The sequence below is a fragment of the Chelonia mydas genome, chromosome 7 (genome assembly GCF_015237465.2).
Source record: "Chelonia mydas isolate rCheMyd1 chromosome 7, rCheMyd1.pri.v2, whole genome shotgun sequence".
NCBI classification, from domain to species: Eukaryota; Metazoa; Chordata; order Testudines; family Cheloniidae; genus Chelonia; species Chelonia mydas.
The window spans coordinates 76,542,635-76,560,657 of record NC_057853.1 but is presented as its reverse complement, the minus strand read 5'-3'; positions in this window follow the sequence as shown (position 1 = coordinate 76,560,657).

Below are 18,023 nucleotides of genomic sequence, written 5' to 3'. Positions count from 1 at the left end.
CATATTAGCGTTTGGATTAATTCTTCATTGTGAGTGGGCTAAAAGAACGTTTTATGCCAGTTTGTAATCCCCACCCCCTACCCCAGACATATGGCTGAAGCTGGATTTTTTGCAAGGCATGGAGTTAGGGTGGGTGCTGGCTTGTCCACTCAGACAATTGCTTGTTGGTGCAACGCAAGTTTGCAGGCCCAATTTAGAGTTGAGATTGGAGTTGAGTTTGGGACCAGTTAATTGGTTCAGTGTAGGAGTAAGTGTAGCTCAACGTAGGGTTGGGACCAGTTTGTGGGCCCAAACTGTGAACGTAAGAATGACCATACTGGGTCATATCAAAGGTCCATCTAGCCCGGTATGCTGTCTTCCAACAGTGGCCAATGCCAGGTGCTTCAAAGGGAATGAACAGAACAGGTAATCATCAAGTGATTCATTCCCTGTTGCCCATTCCCAGCTTCTAGCAAACAGAGGCTAGGGACACCATACCTGCCCATCCTGGCTAATAGCCATTGAATTTAATAGCTATGAATTTATCTAGTTCTTTTTGAAACCTGTTACAATCTTGGCCTTTACAACATCCTCTGCCAAAGAATTCCATAGGTTGACTGTGGTTTGTGTGAAGAAATACTTCCTGTTGTTTAAACCTGGTTTAAATGTGGTTAGTTTTGCAGCTGGCTTGTGATTTCAGGGTAGGAGCAGATTTGGTGTCATTTCATGGATTGTGGTAGGAGAAGTTTAGGGCAAGTTTGAGGGCTTGGCCTTGGTATAGGTCTGGGACAGGTTTGTGAAATGGGCCCTAGCTAAGGTTGAGGTTGGAGTAAATTCATAGATAGAGTTAGTGTTAGGGATGATTTGAAAGTGCAAAGGTTTTGTTGGGTCCAGTTCATAGAACCAAGCTAGAATTAGGTTGGCACCAATTTATAGGCTCTGCTAAGAGTTGGTTGCACTTACACCCTAGGCTTGCGAACCTGGGCTACGTTTGGTATCAGTATCAATTTGTAGGCTTGGCTAGTGTTTGGGTTGGCATCTGTTTGTAGGCCCAGACTAGGCTTAATGTTGGGGCTGACTAGTGCTTTCATGCTTAGGTTAGAGTCAGTGCCAATTCACAGGATAGGGTTAGGGTTTGGACCAAGTCAAAGTCTTTGTCTGTCTGTAGTTGAAGGGTGGCGGAGTTTGGATTCTGGGCAAGGGTGAGGTTTGGGGTTGGGTCTTCTTTGCTGAGTTGGGTTAGAGTTGGCTTGGGACTAGTTCACATGCTTGTTTGAGTTGTGGCCATCTTGTGATGTGCATCTGGATTCTTCTTCCATTGGATTTGCAAGGTCCCGAGAATATAATGTGTAATTTTTCCATGAACAATCACATCTTCTGAAACACTGGGACAACCTACCTGTGCTTAACAGACATTCACAACATGGCATAGTTATGTGAGTCAGTTCTCAAAATAGAATTTGGCCCCTAGTTTCAGTGATTTAGTAGACTCCGGGCTAATCAAGATGTAATTCATATGTGGGATTCTTTGTTCTTTAGTCTTTGAAATGCTCACCTTTCTAGCATAAACTGTTTTTCTGTTTAATTCTGCACCATGCTGTCCATACGTAAGCAGTGCTGTTGTCATGGGGAACAAGGCCTTCAAGTAGCTCTTTGTGAAGCACTGAGTTGCTACTCTTTGCTATTTAAAGGTTTCCCAGCAAAGTGAGAAGTACTCTCCACACTCATAGTGCTGTGCTCAAAGGACAGGCTCAAGTTGTGAATGTCAACATACCTTACTTCAATGGGAAACCAAAGTACAAACAATCTACACAGGGTGTCTAAGAAAGATTTTAGTAATTTTTATTCTACCAGTTTAAGAATAAAAAACTAATTTATTTTTATTTTTTTTAGTTAAGTTTGAAAGAAGCTGTCAAGGTTCCTTCCCCACTCTGAACGCTAGAGTACAGATGTGGGGACCTGCATGAAAACCTCCTAAGCTTATCTTTACCAGCTTAGGTCAAAACTTCCCCAAGGTACAAAATATTCCACCCTTTGTCCTTGGATTGGCCGCTACCACCACCAGACAAATACTGGTTACTGGGGAAGAGCTGTTTGGAAACGTCTTTCCCCCCAAATACTTCCCAAAACCTTGCACCCCACTTCCTGGACAAGGTTTGGTAAAAAGCCTCACCAATTTGCATAGGTGACCACAGACCCAAACCCTTGGATCTGAGAACAATGAAAAAGCATTCAGTTTTCTTACAAGAAGACTTTTAATAGAAATAGGAGTAAATAGAAGTAAAGAAATCCCCTCTGTAAAATCAGGATGATAGATACCTTACAGGGTAATTAGATTCAAAACACAGAGAATCCCTCTAGGCAAAACCTTAAGTTATGAAAAAGATACACAGACAGAAATAGTTATTCTATTCAGCACAATTCTTTTCTCAGCCATTTAAAGAAATCATAATCTAACGCATACCTAGCTAGATTACTTACTAAAAGTTCTAAGACTCCATTCCTGTTCTATCCCTGACAAAAGCAGCATATAGACAGACAGAGACCCTTTGTTTCTCTCCCTCCTCCCAGCTTTTGAAAGTATCTTGTCTCCTCATTGGTCATTTTGGTCAGGTGCCAGCGAGGTTACCTTTAGCTTCTTAACCCTTTACAGGTGAGAGGAGTTTTCCTCTGGCCAGGAGGGATTTTAAAGGGGTTTACCCTTCCCTTTATATTTATGACAGAAGCCTTAAATATAAGGTCCATTTTGACATGACTTTCTCTTCTTTTCGCCCAAGCTTGACCAAACTGAGACCAATCTGCCTGAGATTTTATAGGTGAGATTTTATGCCAGGTTTATAACTGAACCAGCAATTCACAGCAAGAAATTTATTTGATTACTTTGATTTATACTAATTTGCTCTTTACTTCGTTAGTTAACTAATGTTTCATGCAAAAAAAGTCAACCTATGGATTGCACTCGGTGCATCAAACACTGCAGATGTATTTGCTGTTCATTATTATTTATTACCCTAAGTGATTGGTTATCTTAGTCAGACAGTGCTGCTCCCAGACTAGATGAATGTACCCTTAAAAATGAGAACAAGCATGGGTTTTGGTTTCCTATGGGAAAGAGCAGAAGCAACTCAAACCTAGGCCAACAGGAATTTTTAGGACATTTTAAACATTTTGTTTTCTAGGCCATTCCATGCTTTCTTTTTATTTCTCCCCTTCCCTGAAAACTGCAACATTCTAATAAGGGCAGCAACTGATATATATTTGCAACCTTATATCTTAGCAACATGTTTTACCTGGGGGTAAGCAGCTCTTTTTCAGGCTTGGTAGGTATTAAATGGATACAGTACATAGACATCAGTCACAAGCAGTCTTGTAACTAATACGCACATGGTTCTTCCTCCAATCTCTAATATTTATAACTTACCCAGATGGGCGTAATCATAACACTAGCCATTCTGCATTTTCTACAAAGGGAATTGGAGAGTTGCAAACTGGGGAATGGGGGATTACAGCTGGAGGAACACGGTTAGGGTGAGGGGAGTTGGGAGTAGCATAATCAAAGAGAACACAGTAGTATGAGGGGAGCAAACCAACAACATTTCCCCAGAGGGACAAGTCCCTGGGCTCTCAGCAAAGCTCATTTACTTCACTCATATTTGCGAGAAGTGTCTCCAGAAGCGCTTGCCCAAATTTGACAGCGATGATTAGGGCTGGATAGATATTTGGCTTCTAATACGGGTATTCAGTCAAATTGTGGTCAAAATTCTGATATTCCGTAGCTGCCAAATAACTAGGTGAAACTGAAGAGTTATGAGGTACTGCTCCCTTCCCACACACCGTGCAGAGCCATCTCTGATGATGACTCAGCATAGACGGTGGAGAGAAGGGAGGGGAGATTATACCCCCACTGCCTTCTGACCCTGCTTCAGGGCACTGAGTGGTGCTTCTTCCTTTCTCATAATTGCTGGTGCAAATCAGAGCCTACTATTGCTGTTTCTCTTCCATCCCCCTCCTCCATATACCCCAGCCTCCTCCCACCACCTCTCACTGTCATTCCAATCTCTCTCTGGTATCAGCCCCCTCCCACTTATGGGGAACCCTTGCAGGACTGCAGGCTTAAGGAGTCCCTGTAGGGAAGGCACTTCTCTTTTGCAATCTGTATTTTAAAATTATCTTTACAAACCATCCACAATCATTCTTTAAAAGAGGCAGATGTGACTATCATGATGGAGAGTTAAGATGTCGCTAGGTAAACAAGAAAAGCAAAATGCCATTTGCAGTTAGGTCTTTAAGCCTTCCACAGGGAATTAGACCTTTTTCATTTTTTTAAAAAATGAATAATTTTGTAAGAGAAAATTGCCATTCTTTTCCAGATAGATATAATTGCTATAATGTTAACAACAGCCTTTTATTAGGATTAGGGCGGACCCAAATCCCCATCAATTTATTTAATCAGAAGAGCAGTAGCTGTTGGGCCCCCAGGAGAGTGAGTGGAGGGTAGAGCTTTCCGGGGACTGGTTGGGCTGATCTGTGCTCTTCCTGGCACTGGCATGAGTTAGAGTAGCCGAGGTGCTGTTCTCATTTATGCCAGCTGAGTATGGGGATTGTGCACCAGTTGAGAAAGCACAAAGGAAATTGTCTGAGTGGAGGGAAGGAGGATCTGGCCCATTCCATCTGCAGTGCTTTTACCATGGGGTGTTATGGTGATAACAGCAAGTTACTAATGATGTATAGACCTCATCTTGCAACATCTCTTTGTTACTTATAGACTATGCCCATTAGTGTTTGCAAGATCCGGCACTATATCAAGAAAAGAAATATTGAACATTTCCATTCCATTTGTGAGTCTGAGGTTGACTAAACTACTGCTATTGGATTTTATTACTAACATCCTGCTGCCATGAATGATCAACAGTAATACTGCCATTATTACTCTCTCTCCTCTATTTAGCTTCTAATTCTCCTTCTGGTTGAATGCCATTTCTAGTTATTCAAGTAATCAGAGAAATCCTGGAATTAATTTTGATAACTTCAAATGTTTTTCAGCTGAAACAGAAGTTAGATGTTATGTAGGGCAGCTGACGACAATGGAACATATTTTTTACTCCCTTTTAAACAAAATAAAATAAAAGGCATAAAAAATACCAGAATAGAGCAAAAATTCAAAAGTACTCTTAAATGAAGATTGATAGAATGATTGTCTAAATTCTGTATCAGTTCATTATCAGCTATCACCACCTAGTGGCAAAAGGAGTCAAGCTACATAAATTTGCCAACCTCTATTTTTATATATAGATTTTTAATAACACAAATGTTCAGATCAGGTCAATAGTAGATAAAATCTTTTGGTTACCATTTCTCAGGCCTGATTCTGAACTCACACTGGCTTTTACAATAATGTAGCTTTATTTGTTTCAGTGGAGCAACTTCTATTTTACACTAGTTTAAATGAGATCAGAATCAGGCCTGTTATCTATTAGATATGAAGCATATGCATTGATTAAACTTAAGTTTACCAGGGCTGGTTTTATTCTTGTGCATATGCTGCATGTGATAAACAGATTGAGAGAAAGATGGTCTTGAATCAAAACCCAACTTCAGATGTAATCCACTCCTCTAGCCCATTACAGAAACACATCGAAATTTCTAACAAAAATTTAAATGTTATGGCTTGGGCTTTTCTCTGCTTATATAAAAAGGTCACAAGCCTGATCCTAAAACAAGTGGGGATCTAGTAAACCATTTTTTTATATGGCTTTTATGGGCTATAGCTCAAACACACTTTGAGGAATAACTCCCCTCTCTCCCTCGTCAGCAAAGCATGTGACAAATTAATTTCCATAGATACATCTCATTTTAGTCAGGCTGAGCGGTAACTCTTACTTAACTCCTAGGAAAGTAAATAGTTGGATAATATACACACATGTATAGAAACCTTTGGATTTTTTTTTCTTTTAAGGACCAATCCTGAATCAGAAAGGCATAGGGTCCATACACAGAAATATGATATTTTGGGAGTGGATTTCTATTCTCTTCCTTTCTGTACAATTCTTGTCTTTGCCCCTGAATGGTCACTGGGATCTTTAATAAAATTGACACATCATTATGTTCATAGACTACAATATACGGGATGCTGTGTTATTCCCTTCTATATGAATATATACTATGCTAATCTGGTATTTGCTGTTTTTGCCTTTTCTGTGTATTTCCATGAGATACAGTCCTGGAAGCTGAAAGTTCCACCTGCCTTTTGGCAGATTCCCTGCTAAACATTGTGCATTCCATTGAATTTCATTGAGTTCCTGTAATTTTTAAAATATTAACCTAAAAACAACTAACTCCATTCCTGCAGGACAGATGAAAAAATAGAAAGCTTCAGAACTGTATCAATAACAATATAGATGTTATATTCTCTTCCTCTTGTTAACATGCATGGAACAGACTAAAAATGCCAATTGGTTTCTTTTAGAACAGACCCCCCTGGAGACTAAAAATGAGATTAATTTGGACATAATTTGTATGGCTATAAGCATGGAGAATGTTAATATATGGATTCTGCTATTTTGCCATCTTCACCTACATCAACATTGTCAATTTCAAATGTTTTGAGGTCATTTGTGTATATCTACAACATACGGAGATCAAAAGAGGCGCATATTTATTATCCGTGTTCATGCTTCAATTAGAGATAAAGTGCCCAGAACTAGGTTAACATAACCTCAGTTTGGGAAGATTTACAATGATTAGTTCACTTTTCAAAACAAGATGATCTTATGGACTCAAGGATTATAAACTAGGGCATTTGTACTTGTCATGTGTTAGCAACAGGGATGTTTTGAAAATACCTGAAGAATCTAGAGCATTTAATTGCTAGAAAATACACCAGAAAACATGAGGAAAGAGACTGTTTGGTTGTGTGTCCTACATTAGGTTTTTTCCCCTCTTAAAATTTTCAACTGTGAGAGCACTAGCACAAACAGAGTCCCAAGCAACCACCAATAAGCATTGTACTCATGGTAGGTATGTACAAGAAGTACTGTAAATACCCTGGTATAATGGGGTCGACAAATCCCAAACTGAGCATAGACAGAACGGGAGGAGTGCTTCTCCTGTTTACAGGCAAGTGGCTTGACCACACCCCCATGCAGCTGCCAGAGCTGCCAATCATGGAGGCAGGAATCTACAGCTTTAGTCAGCAGAGGAAACAAAGTCTGCTATAACAGGGAGAGAACAGAAAGGAAAATGGGGGCAAAAAGGCCTGGGGCAGCAAAGGGGTGACATCCCCAAAGCCAGGCTGTCTCCATGAACACAGTCAAAGAGACTGAAGCAGACTGCTAGACTTAATTAGAGGTGAGAGTGCAAGAACTGCCTCAAGGGGGGGCAAACTAAAGAGGGCCAGTCAGGAGCAGCAGAGACCCCCTCGAAAGACCACACCAGGAGCTGGTAACACCTGATAAAGATGAACACCACAATTTTATAAACATCCAGATGTTAATGGTGTTCATTATAGGAACCGACTGTGAAAATGAGGTTGGATCCAAATTCAGGATAGTGTGGCACTGAGGTTTTGGTCTGAACTATCATAGGACTAAATGCTGGCCATAGAGTTGAGATCCATATCCAAAACTCATGAAAGTCTGATGATGTTTGGATCTAGATTTATTTTTTTTCAGTGTGACCATTTCTTCATGTTGCCCTTACTTGAGTGAAACCATTTGGTAGTTTCTGGGTGCCCTCTTAAAAAAATCTACAACAAAACTTTGTTTAACTCTCAGTGTGGTCTCCATGTCATAAATACTTATAGCTCTTTATTTTCCCCTCTGATTGTAATTTCATTACTTGTTAGCGGATACAATTTTTAAAAGCACCTAAGTGATTTAGGAGTCCCATTTTCAAAAGTGTCTTAGTCAATGTGATTTAGACTTCTCAGATCCAGATTTTTAAAGGTATTTAGGCATCTAAAGATAGGCACCTAATGAGATGCACAGGCACTTTTGAAAGACCACAGTAGGTGCTTATCTGCATCTTTAGATGCCTAAATACCTTTAAAAATATGTGCCTAAATTACTTAGATTGCAGCAGGAGCAGTTGTACAAGAGTTGTGTTTATGGAAATGAATTTGATTCCTTTAAAGTATAAACTGTACTTGTCACAATATGGAGGCTTTAGTTTGCACTCAGTACATTCTCCTGCACTTCACACAGATCTCTGTTCCCACTTTCCTGTGGGTGCATTTTGCAAGTAAGTGGACACCTGACAATGTAGCGTAAACATTCTAGGGTGTACAGAGTGCAAGAAAAGCCAGTAACTGATTCATGTTCCTTTTAAGCAAATAATTCCGCTAAAATGACATTGAGTAACATGGTAAAACCACATGATTTGTACCACATTCAATTATATGCTCAAGGATGCTTGATGGGGAGAGGAATCTGAGATGTGAAATTGATTGATTGGTTCCACCCTAAAATCCTAAATCTGGAATTTTGTGAATTGCAATACACATGCAGAATATTTTACTGTTCTGATAGGGTTTCAGCATATGAACTACAGACGTTGGGCAATGCTGGTCTATGATACAACATGCCAATTTTTCCTATTTGTTTTTGTGCAGTTTGGAAAAGTCTTTAAAGATGATTTCAGATGTATATTCTGCAGTTTTAATTGATTTTGGATGGAAATGTATATTTTGTACACATTACAATGACTAGCTTATTTAACTTTATTTTTAAAATCCATTTTTCCATTTGTATGCAGTATTCTGGGATCAAGTAGTTATCAAATCTTAATCCTGAAATGTAGAGTGTGATGAAAAACTGAATACTCCTCTCTCTAACTTCCCTGGGATATCTCCCCAGGTGAATATACATATTTAATGTTTGAATTACCTTAACTTCATCCTTTCCTCCCCCAAAATAATCACAACACTGATGCAGTCCAGGATTTTTGCATGTACCTTAAGAAGTGAAGGGCCATAACTCCTGACATAACTTAAAAGAAGAGAAATAACCACATTTATATTATTCCTGTGAAAATAATTCCAGAGAGTAAAAGTTCAGTCAAGATTACTTTCATTTTCTAGCACCTAACTGATGCATTGAAGATGTGTCAATGCCATCAAACAAATGCACATCATCTACCTTTTAGGTAGAGTATTATTCTATTTACAAATAGACATGAGCAAAATTAATTACAGAAGATGGACTTGACACACTGTGCAGATGATATAAAGTCAATACATTAGAGGCACTACAACTTAACCCCCCCCCCCCCCACACACACACATAAATAGCTGTCTCTCTCAGTGAGATGCACTGCAGCTGGAGAGAATCAAGCTGTAGCTCACGAAAGCTTATGCTCAAATAAATTTGTTAGTCTCTAAGGTGCCACAAGTACTCCTTTTCTTTTTGCAAATTCAGATAGGGAATTCATTTCCCAGGCTTTGGGCTAGCAGAGTGTGAACTGATAATTTGTTGAAAAGACTATTAGCTCTTAATTCCTTTTTAGATATGAAATAGACATCTGGTGTTAAAAGCATAATGTCTGTGTTATAACCTGTAAAGTCTGAAAAAAGGGAATGACAGTAGTTCTTTGAATGGGTGCATATGGTTGTTACACGGGGCGTGTGTGCGTCTTGTGCACTGGTGCCGGAGAGTTGCGGTTCTCGTAGAGGTGGCCACAGCTGTGCTCTGACATGCCTGGTGCTCAGAGCTGAGGATACAAATGGGCAAAGTCTCCCTGTCCATCTTTCAGTTCCTTCTTATGAAGGTGGTCATAGTGTGCTGTCAGCATGTTCCTTCTGTGAACAGGCCACTATAGTTAGTAGTTAATGGTACTATTGTTTTGGGGTCCCTTGGACTCCTCTCTTCTTTCTTTTCTGTCTTGCTTCTACTATTTGTTCTGCTGTTAATAACACAGTTGCCAACTTTCACATGGTAAATTTTGGCAACTTTTCCAATAAGCCAAAAATCAAGCTAATCCCATTTCAAAACAAGCCAATCCCTAAGTACCCTAACACTCTATGTGACTAGATCCCTCCGGCATGCAGTCTGGGACTGCGGTGGGCCCACTGTGCACCCCCAACTCTCTTCCCCCCCCTTTGCCCCCTGCCCTTGCCAGGAGCTGATTTTTTAAAGAAAAAGAAAAACAAGCTACAACAAGCAACAAACCAAAAACTAGCCAACAAGCAACTCACAAGCCAATTAAGCCAAAAACAAGGCCAATTTCTGCCTTTTTTTCACGGGTTTAGCATGTCTGGTTAGTAGTCAGTGGGCTCTGCCTTGTACCAGAGGAGTTTATGCCAACGTCACCCGGCTTCAAACCCTGCTCCAGTATCACAAGCTGTTGCCGAGAGCAGCCGTCAATCTCACTGTCTCAAGGGCTTGGGTGAGGGTCACATCAGGGACAGGTAGTCCGATTTTCTGGGGCTTCAAGATGAGAACTAAGATGCAAATTGAGGAGCATTTTAGGTACATCTTCATGCAGGCCACCCATTGCTGTTTTCCTTTGTAAGTGGAAGTGTTTCTCTGTCTGGATGGCTAGCCACAATGTGTCTCCTACACAATCCATAATTCAAAAGATTTTGGACTACTGAGTCAGGTTTTTTGGCAGTCAGCTCCATTAAAATGCACCTGGCTGCAATCTGAGCATTTTATCCCCATATTACAGGTGAGGCTGTATTCTCTAATCCTGTGACTACTAGGTTTAAAAGGCTTAGGTGGGAACAATCTTTCTATCAGATCCTCTACTCCACAGTAGGATTTAAATTTAGGGCTTGTCTACACTTAAAATGCTGCAGCGGTGCCACTGAAGTGATTCAGTGTAGATGCTACCTATGACAATGGGAGGGCTTCTCCTGTCAGTATAGGGACTCTACCTCCCTCAGAGGAGATGCTATGTCAATGGGAGAAGCCCTGCCATTGACCATGGGTCTGTCTACACTAGGAGTCAGGCATGCATAACTGTGTTGCTCGGGAGTGTGGATTTTCTATATCCTTCAATAACATAGTTATACCGACATAAGTTGTTAGTGTAGAACAAGCCTCAGTGTTATCAGTCCTTATGTGTCCCCCTTTCAAAATGAAAGCCACCTGTTCATTATTACACCTCTCAGCAAAGGTACCCTTTCTAACAGCCATCACCTCAGCGAGGAAAGTAGGAGAGTTATGTGCCCTGTAAACAGACCCTCCATACATTGTGTTTTTTACAAGGCAAGGTACAGGAAAGCCCACAGCCAAGTTTCTCTCCAAAGTAGTGTCTGATTTTTCACCTCAACAAATCAATATATTTATCAGCATTTTGTCCAAAGCCACATGCTCCTGAAGATGAACAAAAGCTCCACATTTTGGATATTCACCAAGAACTGGCCTTTTATCTGGATAAAACAGAGACCTTTCAGGTCTCTTCACAGCTATTCATCTGCACAGAATGAATGAGAGGGCATCCTGTAACAGGGCAACAAACTGTCCAAGTGAATCACCAGCTGTATTATCACATGCTACAAGATCAAAGGCATCATGCCTCCTGAAGAACTGTCTGCGCATTCAGTCAGAGGACGCTCAGCCTCCAGGGCATTTAGGGAAAATGTCCCTATTGTGCACATCTGCAGAGCAGCAACATGGTCTTCATTATGCAATTTCTACCGCAGCAAGGGAATGATATGAGTATGGGGAAGGCAGTCCTGGAGCCCCTTTTCCAATGAGACTCCCCACCTCTATTGGAAACTGCTTGGGAATCACCGAGTGTAATGGACATATGCAAGCACGTGAAGAAGAAACACTTACCTCTTGTAACTGTTGTACTTCAAGATATGTTGCATATATCCAGTACGTGACCCACACTCCTTCCCTAATCCCTCGGGGTAATGCTGCCCTATAGGTACCACTAGGGAAAACTCTCCATCACTGGTGGATGAGGCACACGCACACCTAGTGTAATGAACATATACAATATATCTTGAAGGACAACAGTGGCAAGAGTGACCATTTCTTTTTCTCCTAATGATATAAAATAATGAGGTAGCAATTTATTTCTTACAGGAAGGCCCCGATTCTGTACCTTCACTTATACATACACTTAGCTTTAATCATGTGAGCAGTCTCATGGGAGCTCATGTCTGTAGAATCATGGCCTTAATGTTGTAATCTGATTTCTAAGAATATGAATCCACTAGTATATGTGGATCATGTACAAACTAAATCTGAATTGAAATAGCCTCACATATCTTCTTGACATGAAACTCTAGAGACTGTCTTAAGGACCCACACATAATAACTATATGTATAGAAGAGGGAAAAATCAATCTTTTTGACTGCTAAAGAAGCTTTTTAGCTGCTTAGTTGGATAAGTTACACTTGTGGGTTATTCACAGTCCCTACTGACTAGACATGTATTCATTCATTCCTGGCCTGATCCAAGGCTCATTGAAGTCAAAGGCAAGCCTCTCAAAAGCTTCACTGGGTTTTGGTCCTAGTCTACAAAGTGTTTACCATGATTCTGAACGGTTTGTCTTCACTTTTCTTTTTTAAATTACTGCACTCACCTGTAATGTTATATAATATACTGTTGTACCTCAGACTTGCTTTTTTTAATTTTCAGAATTTCCAAGTTATTTACTAATGGTAACTTCTCAGAGAAAGCATTTCATATGAGTTCAATCTGATTGTATTTCTCCTCTTTAAATACTGTCAAGGCTCTTATTTTGATAAGCTGTATGTTACGATTGTTAGAAGCCCATAAAAGATAGTGAAATGCCAATATTTTATATTTCCAATGTAATATGTAGAATTCTATTTACTTTGTGTATCTTAAATCAGAAGGTGATGGGGAAGTTTTCAGAGTAGCTGTGTTTAGACAAAAGTCTCTAAAATTGTTGGAGGTCAGTTAAGGAAGACTATTTGTAACTTTATCTGAATAATGTAGTATACGGCATTAGCAGGCTGAGGAAGAAGAAATTTGTTTGCAGTAAGAGGGAAAGGTTTTGTACGTATTGAGAGGAGGAGAACTTTTGGGAGTTGGGGCATTTTAAGTAAATGAATCCATTGGTTTATCTGTATATGTTTTATTAAATACGTAGCATTGCCTGCAGGTTTGCATAAATTCTTGATAAATTTACATAAATAAATTGTCATCTGGGAGATATCTCTCCTGAAAGTGCAGACCCAAAGGGCTAAATTCTGGTTTCATGTACCCATGTCAGGGCCGGCTCTAGGCCCCAGCAAAACAAGTAGGTGCTTGGGGCGGCACACTTCTAGGGGCGGCATTCCGGCACCGGCCATGCCGCCCCTAGAAATGTGCCCCCGCCCAGCTCGCCTCCGCTCCGCCTCCACCTGCTCCCCTGAGCACGCCGCTGCTGCTCCACTTCTCTCCGCTCCCTCCCAGGCTTGCCGCGCGTGAAACAGCTGTTTGGCGCGGCAAGCCGGGGAGGAGGGAGGAAAAGCCGAGCGGTGGCGCAATCGGGGGAGGCGCAGTGGTGGAGCGGAGGTGAGCTGGGGCGGGGAGCGGTTCCTCTATGCCCCCCCCCGTTACTTCCTGCGCTCCCCCCCCACTCACCTCTGCTCCGCCTGCTCTGCCTGAACGCGCTGCCTCTCCCTCGCCTGAGAGGGAGGGGGGAGAAGTGGAGTGGTGGTGTGTTCAGGGGAGCAGGCGGAGCGGAGGTGAGTTAGGGCGGAGGGTTGCAGGGGGGGGCCGCAGGAAGCAATGGGGGGGAGGGGAAATGCGGCACGCCCAGGGGAGGAGGAGGGGCCAGGGATTTGGGGAAGGGGTTGGGAAGGGGCGGAGTTGGGGCGGGGTGGCATGAAAAAAAAGTGGGGGCGGCCCAAAATTTTTTTGCTTGGGGCAGCAAAAATCCTAGAGCCAGCCCTGACCCATGTGCAGTGCCCACTGAAGTCAATATGAATTGCACTTGTATATCTGAGGGAAGGATTTGGCCCTAAAACAGTATGTAGACATTTATTTATTTAGCTGTTGTTGGAAGCATTAGAGAGGCAAGGTGCGTGAGGTAACATCTTTTATTGGACCAATTTCTGTTGATGAGAGACAAGCTTTCAAGCTATACAGAGCTCTTTATCAGGTCTGGGAAAGGTACTCTGAGCATCACATTGCTCCTTCTCTCCCCCCTTTTTTTCCTATGTCTGCAGAGGTGTTAACAGGCCAATCCACCTTGAATGGCCCCTTAGAATATGTGGTATCTATTCAAAACAATGTGTTCCATCTTGTATGTAACTGTGACACTCTGAATACCTTTCACAGATCTGAAGAAGAGCTCAGTCTAGCTTGAAAGCTTGTCTCTCTCACCAACAGAAGTTGGACTAATAAAAGCTATTACCTCCCCCACCATGTCTCTCTAATATCCTGGGACCAAGAGGCTCCAATAAGACTGCATACAACACTGGAAGCATTGACAGTCTCCTCCAAAACAGACATCACGTCTCTCTCTTTGCCTTGACTAGCCAGGATGGACATAGCTCCAGTTTACAGCTTGTAGCCTGAAGCAGAGAAGACCTTGCATTTATTCCTTCAGGATCATACTCTGAAACTATGAAGCACAAAGTACTGTCTGCAAAGCAACATGAAAAGTCCTCACAGTGAGAAAAAACTTGATCATAAATGAGTGGAGGTACCACAGATTAGCCAGGCTACATGCCACTCAGAACAGTTCTGCTATGTGTGAGAAGCTATAACAGAGCAAATCCAGAACATATGATTTTAAAAGCTATTTATTGGCCTGAGCCAAAGCCCATTGAAGACTATGGCAACATCTAAAAACAAAATTGCCCATTTGACTCCTGTAAATGGTTGTGTGGAACTCAGAGGACTTCCTTAAAAATTTGGACCTAAAATCTACTTTTGTGAAATTAATTCTTAGCCTCCCTGCTGTCTTTTCAAACAGTGATTTAGGGTATTAGCATGACAGGTTGGCTACCACTTAGAGTTACATTTTGGGAACTAGGCAACATGTAGCATCAGAGATTGCTAAAAACACGTAGCATGCAGTGAAATTGTAATGCACTGCTTTGGGGAATATGCATCATAAATAAACACCTGAAGTTTCTGCTGCCATTGCTGCTTAAAATGAGAACTTAATTCATCAACAAAAGTGCCAGAATAGTCTGGAATTTGTTTGTGGGCCTGTTATATTTGCTTTTTTGAAAGTTACTTCTCACACAAGTTGAGTATTGATTTCCATTTGTCAATTCTATACAGCCCTTTCTACCTTTACATTCTAGTTTCATTGAAACAATATAAAGTATGTGTTTTTACTAATTATTTTATACAGCATTTATGCCAATGTTGAAACTATGCCTGCTTCAAGAAAGATAAAATGAGTTTGCCAAACCACCAAATGAATTTCAAGGTCATTATTTGTTTATATCTCACATCCCAGAGGGAAGAACCAAATTGCAAAACATTGAAGCTAAATAGAATGTGGCATTAGCAATGAAACGAGAATGGACATTTTGTTCACAACACCAGGTTCTATTTATAAGAGTCTATTGAATGTTTTATCCAGTAAAATCACTTCTGGAATAAAGAGAACTACTGCTTGTACACAAAACACTAAAATAGTCTACTCCAAACACTTCAGTCAAGATCTCTGGAAATAATCAACAGTAGGATGATGCAAGAAGAAACCGCAGTAACCATTTGGTGATGCAGAATAAAGGGACAGGATTTTGCTCAAGGAGTTGACTGCCATTGTAGTGCATTATTAGGAACAGCAGAAGTGGTAATTTGGTAGACATAGTTGATGTTGTTATTGGTGCCCATTCCCTTGAATATGAATATTTGAATATTTCCAGTAAATCTTCTGGAAACAAAAGACCTTATTTAGAGTGCCTCAAATAGCCTGAAATTCCCTGTATTGTTGAGATAATGAGGGATCAAATGCCTTCAAGTGCTTTAAAAACAGGCTATTTCTTCAACTGGCAGGAGCACATCAGAATGGCAGTGGTACTTCTCTGCACTACTGTAATTAAGGGTCTGTCAGGATTTCCATTAGAGTCTCCTATTTTCCAGCACTGAAATGTTACAAGGCTGTTAGAACATTTTGTTTTAAGATAAAAGCTGACTCATAAGGGCTAAATGAGTGGACGCTGTTTTGAGATTTCAACATCCATTGAATCATTGTAAAGGGATAGAAGATGTAGGACTTGAAGCTGCAATTTTCAAAGCAATCGAAAAGGAACTAGGCACCCAACTCTTATTCACTTTCCATTGGATTCAGCTTCCTAACTTGCTTAGGCCCCTTTGAAGATACCAGCCTAATAGTTCTTGGCTTCAGATATTTGTATTTCTATTTTAATTTTAAAAAGAAAAAGCTTTGTAATTTTAAATGAACATTTTTACATTCCAAAATGTAGAATAGGCAAAAAACCGCACCTAAACAAAAAATGTTACATTAAATATACTGCATAGTGTTAGGATATAGATATTCAGGCCTGTCTGTAAAGGCCTATACTCTAAGAATTTAGGTGTATTATCACTTGGCTAGTTATAGAGGTATAAAAGAAAGAATCAAAATCACTGTCTGCCAGTGTAAGGTCCTTCTCTTACTGTGACAGTCTGAGGCCCTGTGCTTAGGCTAAGGCCTTTGCCTAAGCAACAGAGGCAGCCATAAGCTGGGAAGCAACCGGTCACATCCTCACATTCCAACCTAGTCACATTGAAATAAGGTGCTTTTGGGCTGTTAGGAATACAGTCCTGTCCTGATAATGCCTGTCTCCTCCAGAGAAAGGGACGTGCCTAGAAAATGTAAAAGGAAACTTAGTTTGATAGTATCCTGTCTGGCAAGAACTCACTTATCAATAGCTGGGATGTGAAATCCTCACTTCTGTATTATTTTGTCATTATAGTTCCCACTTTGCTATTGTTTGTCTGTATAATCTCTGTCTGGTTCTGTGATTGTTTGTGTCTGCTGTATAATTAATTTTTGCTGGGTGTAAACTAATTAAGGTGGTGGGATATAATTGGATACATAATCATGTTACAGTATGTTAGGATTGGTTAGTTAAATCTCAGTAAAATGATTGGTTAAGATATAGCTAAGCAGAACTCAAGTTTTACTATATAGTCTGCAGTCAATCAGGAAGTGGAGGGGTGGATGTGTGGGAGGGAAATGGGAACAGGGAATGGGGGTGGGGAAATTGGAATCATGTTTTGCTAAAGGGGGAAATGGGAACAGGGACACAGGTAAGCCTCTGTGGTGTCAGAGCTGGGAAGGGGGACACTAAGGAAGGAAACTGGAATCATGCTTGCTGGAAGTTCACCCCAATAAACATCGAATTGTTTGTACCTTTGGACTTCGGGTATTGTTGCTCTCTGTTCATGCGAGAAGGACCAGGGAAGTAAGTGGGTGAAGGAATAAGCCCCCTAACACATATATAGATTTTTCCCCGCTATTTTAAATATTAATATTATCTGTGCCATAAAATAATGGACATGATTGATACTTTGTAGTGTTGGTAGAGCAATTATGTTCAGCTGAAGATCAGATATTCACTTAAAAACATGTCTACAGAATTGCAAGATATTTCCATGCAGGAGCCATTTTGGCCTACGGAGTAACTAATTAATAATATTCAGACTCAAAGATATCCTTTCAAGGTTTTTCATCTTCTTTTACAATGGCTTAATACCACTTCTTCCCACAGCTTTTGTTTCTACAGAAGTTTTCTTCCTCAAAAAGCAATTAAATCTTTTCAGAAAAAGGCATTTTATTTTCATGACGTTTGTTTCAAATTCATTTGTACATCTTTGCAGGATTGGGGCCCAATAAACTTACAGTTATGTAAACTGCCACTTAATATAATGTGGTGGTGTACCTGTGCTGGTCCCAGGATATGAGGGAGACAAGGCAAATGAGGGAATAGCTTTTATTGGACCAACTTCTGTTGGTGAAAGAGACAAGCTTTTGAGCTCCACAGAGCTCTTCTTCAGAGTTGTTCTCAAAAGCTTCTCTCTCTCACCCACAGAGCTGGTCCAATAAAAGATACTACCTTATCCACCTTGTCTCACGTTATGTAACAAGCAACTAACTAATGAAGAGTGTC